Genomic DNA, 10793 nt, shown 5'->3' on the forward strand with positions numbered 1-10793 from the left:
ATGCAAAAGGTTTAAAAGTGGCTTCTGGTTGTTTAGCATGAGTCTCTTACCTTCTCATTAGCACTTTTTAAAGGTAGGATGGGTCTACTTCTTGCACTGCTGTTCACTTTCTGCGCTTTTCTTCCTTTTTTTGCCTCACTGTACTGGAAGGGAAAATTTCTAGGTGGATGGTTGTCCTCCTGCCATTTAGTTGTAAGCCCAAAAATGTCAGTTCAAGGCACATCTTCTCAAAACATTGTATCTTATCTCCACTTGCTGTGTATCTGCCTTTAAACAAACATAGATTTACTATGGAACTGCTTGGCCTGCATCTTCAGGCTGCCTCCCAACAGCTACTGCCACGTTTTAGTCCATCAGAAGCAAATGGAAGAAATTCATATTAATATCTCCAGATTATTTAGGTGAAGGTAAAATCAGGAGAAGGAACAGGGTTTTTTAAAGGGTTCTTGCACTCTGGGAAACACTTTGGGCTTAATGCTTGTCTGTTTCTTCCCTTCTCATAATTATTATTATCATAACATTATCTGCTGCAAATACGACCTGCCTGGATGAAAGTGAAAAACTAAATGTAAATGTCTTAAAATTTAATGAGGGATGATTTTTTTTAAAAATAAAAGCACGGTCCACACATCTCTGCTGCTCTATGCAGAACAAGACAACCAGAGAAATCCCCTGCTATTTCTGAGATGACCATTTAGTCCATCCATGATTAATAAATATTACAATATATTTATTTTTTTATTTTACATGTGTATCGTGGCTTTTCAAGAATCCTCAGCTTAGAATTAAACGGGGGAGCAGTACTAATAATCGGAGTGTTTGTTCAAAAATCATTCAGAGACAAGATACCTAACAGAGAGCTGCTTGATTTAAAAAAAGGGGCAATATAAAGCTTAAAATAAGAGGCAGACTGAACTGCTGGTCAAGTTATCCTTTTAACTGAGCTGACTTTTATTAGACTGAATTCCTGTAAATCATCTAGTGCATGAAAGTAAAGCAACAGTGTAACTGGAGCTGCATTTTGTAACAAAACATCTTTTATTTCAATTTAAGTAAAGGACAGTTTCAACAGTACCAGTGGAGATTTTTAGAGGAGGGGTGTTGCTTTAATCTAAGTTTCAAGACTAGATTGTCAGTGGTGAACAGTTTGAGAAAAGAAAACATTTTTGAAGGGATCTCTTATGATTTTTTGTTTGTCCTTGTAGAGAAGAAATAAAACTGAGTAAGTCACTAAGGTTGCTTTGAAGTGCTCTAGCAAGATTTTAACTGCACCTGTTGATAACTGTCTGCATAGCAGAAGTACTTTATTTGACTAGGAAGTCGGTGAGAGAAATGATTTGAAATTTTCATTTGCAAGATGGTGTTCATAGTAATAATGGCTATGAGTTGTTCTAGTCTTTTAAAAAAGATTTCTTTTTAAAAAGGTTTCTTTGACATGCCTTGTCCAAATCAGGAAAGAGAGTTGCTAACAATAATCTCAGTTCATGAAAATAAATTTAAAAGGCTACTAGTACTTTAAACAAAGTTTCTAGGTATTCACTTTCAACCTACCGTTGCTCTTTTCCATTTTTCCAATAATAATAATTTTAATAATAATAAATATTTTCTTTTGCATCTTCCTGCTTATCACTGAACCTATGGCACCGTAGTTATGCTTGTTCTTTTATGGCCTTAACAGACACACAGGGAAGTTGTGCAGTACCTTACTCTAAATGATGCAGTAACCTGTCCAAAAGAATGAATTCATTAACACTGTACACACCACCTCAGTGAAAAGAACACAGCAATGCAGATTGGTAAAAGGTTAAGAAAAAAGCCACCTTTAAGATTTTACAATTGTTATGAAACTGTTACCCTTTTTAAAATGTTTCTGTCTGCTCTGTTTTTTAAGATGTAGTTAAACTACAACTTCATTTAAAAGAGGAATGGAAGAATAGAAAACTAATATATTCTACGATTTGCAATTCCCAGAAAGGAAAACAGTTATTTCTCATAGAGGTAGATGAAATTCAGCAGCAACATGGACACAGGCTGTGCTTATTCTCAAAAGAAATCTCTTCCTGGATTTCTACTACCTGAGAAGATACTGAAAATGAGCCTTTAAGACTTGAACTTCAATCTCAGGGACTGACAGGAGTACAGGAGAGGTTTCATTATGTAGGAGCATTTGGATAAGGCTTAGTAGATGTTTTTCAGACACTTGACAGACCAGGTTGTCTTTTTTTGTGTGCCCTACTCTGTATAAAAACTTTAAAAAAAAAAAAAAAAAGTCCTGGGAATATGAGGTCAAGGGAGTTTATTATTTATTATTTGTCAGGCAGTGTGGGTGACTGCAAAGTTCAAACTTGGTGAAAAACATGATACTGATGTTTTTATTCACTTTGTTTAAGCGGGATGCCATTAACTCTGATGAATGTTGGAGAAGTGCACATTATGAACATTTTGAACAAAGATACTTTATCCCAGTAACTCTGCTGTCCTGTAAAAGGATCAAAGAAAGGGTCACGTGGTTTTTGATAAACAAAGTGTACAAGTCCTTCATCACATTCAGTAGAGGCTAATTGATGAGCTATGGAGACAAAACAATGGAGGAAGGATCCAAGGATGTTTTCCAGAAAACAGGACGTGTTTCTGAAGAGCAGATGACATAACTGAAAGTTAGCAGTGAACACATGCATGCAGACTGCCATGGGGCTGGTTGTGTGTGCAATTTGTTCTCAGCTCAACAAGAGTTTTTAAGGCTCTTGCCAGTAGTTTCAGTTTGGAAAGGACAAAATAGTATCAGATGCTGTGACTTCAAAAGCTCATCATTGCAAGCACAGGGGCCTTTCTGATTTGTGTTCTTGTGCTTGGCATTTTCCATCGTGTCTACACCTGTGAGACTGTGCATACCTGCACAGCTGGGAGAGGGAAGAGAATAAAGCTGGCTTCCAGTACTGACACTGAGCACTGAATGATCTCTGGACACCCACTGGAGAGCCCACACAAAGTTTGAGTATACCCAGACCCCCAGCTGATAGAGCCCCTCTCCCTCTTGTGCACAATAAAGTACAAATGGCAGTTCAGAAAATGTAGAATTACAAGGAGCACAAGAGGAGAGAGAATTCCTGAAGCCCTACTGCTCCTGGTCAGCAGTGGAAGGAAATAAGTTCAACTGAACTCATTCATTTAAATGATAATTGAAATATCTGTTTTGTTCACAGGCATCTGAGCATGAGATGGCAGAGGAGGGTTCATGTTCTCCCAGTTCTCCAATAAGAACGCTGCCCAAGCTGCCAATTCAGGGCAGGAATAACAGAGTGTTCAGCATGGTGACAATTTCCCAGCTCCCCAGTAAGTCTTGGATTTTTCCTTTCTTGGCTTCATAAAATAGCTTTAAACACAGAGCTCTTGGTAACAATCTGATTTCAAAACATAAACCTGATGTACTCTGTTAATGACTAGGGATATAAAAATATTTCATATTCTGTCTACCCTATGAAAATTAACATTGCATTATACTGACTCTTGGCTTGATTTAGCAATTTGAATTGACGGTTGTTATGCAAAGTTGGATTTCTGTTCTTCTGTTTTTTGACCTGGTAGAAGGCGAATTGTAAATGGCACATCTAATTAAAAAAAAAAAAAAAAAAAAAAAAAGAGAGAGAGAGAGAAAGCCAGAACAGGGGTCGTTTTCTGTGCAATAGTCCTTCGAAGCGTACAGGAGTTGGCATCACTCTTGTTAGATCATGTTGGAGTGCAGCCTTACAATTCTATGGAAAAGTATTGTTCTTTTTATTTGAAGGCTAGGAAAAGGGATGTGATTCACTGTTTTTAAAGGGAAAACCTATACAAGTGTGTGTCTTAAGGGCATCATTACCCTCACAGGGCTTTTTGCTTCTAGAGCTGATGTTTGAAGTTGGCTCGTGTCCACACCAGTTGGAAATCATCACCATCTGAGACTTGGTCCTATAATGCAAAAAATTCTCAAAGGTCAGTGGTAGCTTTATATGCAGAGGGGATTCATAATAAACCTTTCTTAATCGCTTTTCAGTGGCTTTTGTGAAGTGAGAGTTGTCAGTTCAGAGCCCAGTGCACGCCTGCAGCAAGGAAGACACACGACAGCATCACAGGTGGTTTTGTCTGGTATCTTAGCTGGGATACTGAGCAGGGACCTGATAGCTGTGGCCCTGAAATCACAGGGTATTGCCTCTTGCAAGTGAAGCTGTACTGAGTAAAATAAGAGCACAGTCTGTAATTAAAAAACTTCACAGGGAAATTCAGCTGTTGAAAAGTATTTTAATATTCCAGTCTGAGACTAAGAGGTAGGGACATTCTTCATTACGCTGCCAGTTCTAGAAGAGGAGTTCTAGAAATGCTTTTGTAAATAATGATTTATTAAAAAATGCAATGCAGCTTGTCTCACATGAGTGCTGTCACTGCATTACATTCAGAAGAAGGAGCTTGAAAATGGATTTTATTCAGTGTTTACATGGGTAGAGAGTAAGATACTGTGGGAGGAGACAAATTAAATTTGAGTTTGATCAGTTCATACTGAAAGCTGAAGAAAATGGAAGGAGGATGGGAAAAATTAGCTTATTTGTTGTTAGTTTACTGCTTTGTTGGTTTGAGCAGTGGCTAATGTGCCTGTCCAGTGACTTAAGGATAAAGTGTATTGGGCTTTTTCTGACAGCAGCTGAACAAATTCATGCGTTTTGAAACAGATTTTTCCCTAGAAGAAAGCATCAATTCCTTACCATAGCCATGCATAAAACTTCTCACAAGATGCAGACCCTCAGCTTTCTGTCCAGTTTCAACAATATTAAATTGTCTCTCTGTGTATGAAGGGACAGACTCATCTCAGAAGTGGCTACGAAGGCAGGGAGTGCAGTGCATACAACGGGATCATGGAAGGAAAGAGGGAGAGGATTCGATCTTTTGCTTCAATGACATCATCAGGACACGGCAGAAGTTGGGAAATGACACCTGTCCCAGAACACAGGAGCATTTGGAAGTCATGGGCTGGAGCTGTGTCTTGCAGCTATGGCAGTCTCCTAGCAAGGGAACCTCCCTCGGTGCTCAGCCAGGGCCTCTCTGCTGTGTGTGACGTCACCAAGTGGAAAATGGCAATAGCACGCTAAAATACATTTGCACAAAGCATGAGAGTGAGCACCAGAGTCTACAAAGATGGATTTTTCAGGAGAACGTGTCCCTGTCCAGCACAGTAATTCATCTTCATCTAATAAGATATAGAGCCCAGTCAAGCGTGCATAAATCATTCCTTGTTTGTTCTCTTTGTACTGGGCGTGGATGGGACTAGAGTGCTTTGGACACTGTTTATGTCAAAGAGGAGAAATGTTGCAGTGTTAAGATAAAGAAGGAGAATGCTCCTTTGCTGCAGGCCAAGTGTGCACCTCCATCAGTTTGCAGTCTGCTTCAAACAGCAAGTAGTGTTTGGGAGAGCAGAATACTAATTCTAGAAAAGAATTAACTAACAATGTTCGGTAGGAGTTGAGAAGTTCTGATAGTGCCCTTCGGTGAAAAACACCAGCCTCAGAAGTGGACTGAGGGAGGAGCTCCTCGGCAGAAATCCCAGCTCCTCAGTTCTTTGCTGGCTGTGTTGCTCACTTACGGTGAACTTGGGCTTTCTCCCTAAACTCAGTGTGGCTCAGCCTTCCCAGAGCCTCCTGCATCCCCTGATCTCCTGTGTGTCCAGTGCAGTGGCCCTTGAGCCGTTTGCAGGCTCTACGGAGATAGTTACAAATCGGTGAGTTGTCAGAGCGTCACAGTCGCCGTGGTGTGCCAGAGAGATCGGCTGTGCTCCCCCTGCTGCACTGAAGGATGGCAGGAGCATCTCTTCCTGTGCACAAATCCATATCATCACAGATGCCTGTGACACTTCAGAAGCAGGTAGTGGGCAGGGAGCTGCGTCCAGATTATTTCAGGTGAATCCCCTGAGTTGTCCAGCTGCCTCTGTGCCCCGTCCTGGAGAGTTTGTGGCCCAGGAGCAGGCACGATGTGCAAGAGCTGTGGCACACCATGGGTAAATGAAATTAAGTGGTAAGGCTGACATGCCAAAGCAGCATTTTCTAGGCACAGCTCCTAGGAAACTTAACAGGGAATTGCATACAATATTTGTGGCATTATAAAGTGTTATTATTCACTGCTATTAGATGACCACCAGCTGCTAGCTTAAACCTACTACAATTTCTGCTCTGGAACAACCAAGCTGAAAGGTAGAATTCAACTCCTTGTGATGGTAGTCCCCTTTTTCATGTATTTGCACAATATCTAGTACAGTGGGGCACTATTAACAATAGGAAGTTTTAGCTTTTAATTTTAATCTTCAGTCTGTCTGGGTTAGCATTTGCCTTTAAGGTGACTTAACATTTTGCATGTAATTACAGTCTCTGGATCTTTGAAAAGAGCTGTTTCTCTTGAGTTTTCTGAGTGGAATAAAATACACTTATTAGCCTGTAACCTTTTTTAAATCCCTCTCCCATATGGTATTCATGTGGCATCACCTATAACAATATAGGATAATAACCTGCATAATATGGGCTATCATGAATATTGATGAACAGGGTAATTAAGATCTCTGTGCATGGTGCATGATTACATATGGGCAACCTATTGACGTAATTTCTTAAGATTAAATCAAAATAATACATGATAAACATAAGAGTTCTACCGGTTTATCTGATATTTCAATCCATTTCATGTTTGGGGAGAACTGAAATATTAATAAGCAGAAAGATCTGGTATTCAAATGAATTCTAGCAGGAAAGAAAACAATTTCTCCCTTTTTTTTCTTTACCTGTTGACTTGTGGGACAGATGACAAGCTGATATGTTTCCCTGGAGGCTAACATCTTATGTTCCAGAATACAGGCTTTCATTAAAAAATGATGACTTGTGAGGAGATGTTCATATTCATGTGAACAGAGTGCAGGTGCTCCTCTTCTCTAGTGCCCACAGACAGCCTGAAAGAACCAGTGTGACAAACAAACCACAGCTGAAACAGCCGATAGCAACTCCAGCATCAGTGATGAGGATTTATTCCTGTTCTTGTTGGGTTTGATCTCCCAGCACTATAAAAACTCTGGGCTCACTGATGGATGGATGCTCTGAATCCTCCATCAAGGCCGGGCCAGCACCGTGATGAGCAATGTGTGATGGTCACTCAAGCTCCATCTCCAGGTTAACCACACTTTTTGCCCTCACTGCTCACAGAATGCGTCTGCTTCGCTCTGGTGATTTAAGGGCTTCTTCTAATTTCCATCCTAACTTTCTGCACCAATTTTACCCAATTGTTATTATGCCAAAAATCTCTTTTTCTTAAATAGTTGTGAGCTACCACTGCATATTAATGTCTCCCCCTCGAGTGCTGCAGCTATATCAGCTCTCAACCTTCACCTCGACTATCATGCTGTGTATTCACCTGATCATGGGGACAGCTCTTCTCTCCACCTCTTCCGCTTGGAATCACTTTCCCCAAACTTTAACCAGCCTTCCAAGTGAGGGTGTACCTCAGCCATATGAAACAGCATCAACACTTCCATACATCCACCTCTTCTTTTCCTGTCTGAAAACTGCTTGCAGTATTTTCCAGACACATCACTTTGGCTGCTGACAGACAATCCCTAACTTTGACTGGTCCCCACGTCCTTTCTCACCTCAGTGATTGCCAGCTGATGAGCTCTCAGTTTGGAGCAGACAGTGCTGCCATTGATCCTGCAGATGAAAGATGAAACTATGCTGATTTTTCCAGCTGACTGTGAATGACATTCTGCTTTGGGAAGTGTTTGTATTACTGCTCAACTGAAGTGCTGGATATAGCAGTTTGAATGTTTTCCCTCTTTGCAATGTACAAGACTATTTTAGAACTTCTCTTTTATTATTGGTGTGGAAAACAAATGGATTTTAGGGTAATAACACAGATTCTTAACTCTATTTTATTACATATTCTAAAATCAATTTTTAACAGAAGGTTTAATTACACATTACTTTCTTTCAAAGGGCAGAGATGCTCCAGATTGTTGGTTGTGCTTGCAGAGACTTGGTTTCTTTTTAATTTTCTTCCATCCCCATTATCCCTTTCCTGTAACCAATTTCAATATTGCTAAGGAGCTTTCACTCAAATTGACATACATTTGAAAAAACTCACTAAAATTAATACATTCTGAATCAATGCTGCTATTATTTTTTTTTTTTGTATATTTATTATCTTGGAACCTCTGACCCTGATATAATGGGAAGGAAGACTCTTTTCTCTCTTTTCATAAGCAAATTTCTTGGTAAATTGCAATGGAAAATGCTCAGTCCTCCTCATTAATGGATCTGTCTTACACTTCACATGGCATGACTTGAGCAGTAAAGGGTGGGTTTGCAGCTCACACACACCTAATGAATTCCTGAGCTGCTTGAATTCCAGAGCTGCCCATTTGATCATTGTGCAAAGATGACAGTTGTCTCGATACCCTGATGAATGTGGAACAAAACATATTTATAACAATAGTTTATTCTAAGCCTGGAGACAAAACTGCCTTTCTGCTGCCAAGCAGTCAGCACCCACAGCATGCAATGAGCAACTTCCTTCCACTGGTTTGAAAGACATTACTATCATGTATGCAGATAGTGAGATTTTTTAGGCTAAGTTATTGAAAATTAAATAGAAAGTTCTGAAAAGAAACAATAAATGGGTTTTCCATCTGAAATCCAGTGGCTTTATAGGGAAAATCCCTAAGTGTGGCTGGTTTCCTGTATTGTTTGCTACAGAATAGTCATTACACACTTCACAAGTGAAGGGTATTGTAATCACAATAATGGAAAAATGTAGCTCAATTGTAAACTTGAACAGTGTTGGGGTTTTTTCTTTTCCGAGATAGCCTCTTAGCTGATTACATTTTGGACCACAAGCATTTCTTAAATGTTAGGCCACATTTTTCTCCTCATTATATAGATGCAACTTGTAAAAAAAACCTTTTCCAGTTTCACGAGTTTCTGATTAATCCGAAGAGCATTATAAATCTACAATAAGTTTGCCTTTTGACTAGCAGCATTTGTAATAGCTTTAAAAAAGTAATCATGAAATGACTAATAACAAGCAATTGCCTTGATGCTCCTTGTTTTCAAATACCTATCTCAATTTAATGTCTTCCTGCAAGAAATTGCCAACAAAAATAATACAAATAAAAATGAGTGTTTGGTTAAAAGATGTCTCTAAACTTTGAAGTGGCAGGACTGGAAAAATATTTCTTTATTAATGGAAAAGTGTTGCTATTACAAGTAACGCTCCGAACGGTGACGACCCTTCTGACGTGCAGTGTAATCAGTCTGTACATGGTAAGAGCAATCTGTGCTGGGAGTTGGAGTAATGATCACCACACCAAAAATAACCAAAATTTTGCACAGGTTTCAGCAGGACCAGGAGTTCATTTGCAGATGTAGAGCCATGCAGTGGTTAGAAGCGTTTCTTGCAGCAATTGCCTGAAAGTGCTGAGACCCTGAGACAGGGTGGGATTCAGTTCATTTGAGGAAGAGAGATTGCTGACGGTGCAGAAGGACGTGGAACAGGTGAAGACTTGAGCTGGAAGCAAAACATGAATGGGAAAGGGAGCATTTGTGTGTAGAGGCCAGCAGTGAGAAAGGCAGAAAGCTGAGTCCTTAGTTCACGGTGGAGTCTAGCAGTTGTCTAGATGTGTCTCTGTTTTGCCTGCAGTTCAGTAGGTTTTCCTCCTCCCTGATTTCTTGTCTGGATTTACTACTCATTTTCCTATTTTTTTGTCAAGTACTGTGTGCCAGGCAGAAATCCTGGCCAGAAGCGCAGTCAGTGGTGTCCTAAGATGTATTGCTCAAAGAACAGCTAAGACATCACTCCCAGTTCACGCTGCATTGACAGCTCAAGAGCAAAAAACCTGAAAAGTAGCACCAAGGATGATGAAAGCTGTTAATATTCCTGCCAGAAGCGCACGGCGCTGCAGCTGGTGACGCTGAGCACCGCAGCCCTCAGCTGTGAGGTGTCTGGCACATCTCGGTGAGCAACCAAGTGCTTCCGAGGACAAGCGCTCTCCGACACGTTTCTGTCCAGGCTGGCCAGCGATAACCTAAAAACAGCTGCTCAGAGAGAAGGGTAGGAGAGAAACCGTGAGTTTGAGCTCACAGCTGAGAATTTTAGTCACTTGACTTCCACCCCATGCTTCCTAGCCTGTTCTAAGAAAAGTAGAGTCCCCAAAACAAGGCTCTGTCAGGATATTCTGCCGGTCGAGAAGCTTAATCTGGGAGAAAATCCCTTTCTGTAGAATACTGAGAGGGCAACAGGATTTCAGCTGGAGTCTCTATTCCAAGGATTAATAACCTTATACATTGTAAACCCTTTTGACAAGTTCTCTTTTCTGCTCTAAGTCTAGCTGATGGACCTTGCGCTGTTTTTTAGCTTAGAAGACAGTAAAATTTGGGGTATTCAGTGTGTGATGAGAATTAAAGGGAGAAAAAGAGGAGAAAGTAAATGACAGTATTCTTGAATTACAAGCTGTCAATTCTCCTGATGTTTGGAAAGGCAACGTTCGGGTGACTTTTCTCCTTGAAGTTTTTGCCTTGCATCAGTCACAGAAAGGAAGGTTTGGACAGACAAGCACCAGTGATGGAGTTAATCCGATGTATTGAACTGTCAGCCATTAGGTGAGCTAACAATCACTGGGCAATTGTAGGTAAATTAGCTCGATCAAGAGGGCACTTGTAAAATTTATTAATTTTATTTCCCATTTGTGGAAGCTGATGCAGTTCAGACGGGGAACCGTAACTCCCTCACCTGCA

The sequence above is a fragment of the Poecile atricapillus genome, chromosome 4 (genome assembly GCF_030490865.1).
Source record: "Poecile atricapillus isolate bPoeAtr1 chromosome 4, bPoeAtr1.hap1, whole genome shotgun sequence".
Classification (NCBI taxonomy): Eukaryota; Metazoa; Chordata; class Aves; order Passeriformes; family Paridae; genus Poecile; species Poecile atricapillus.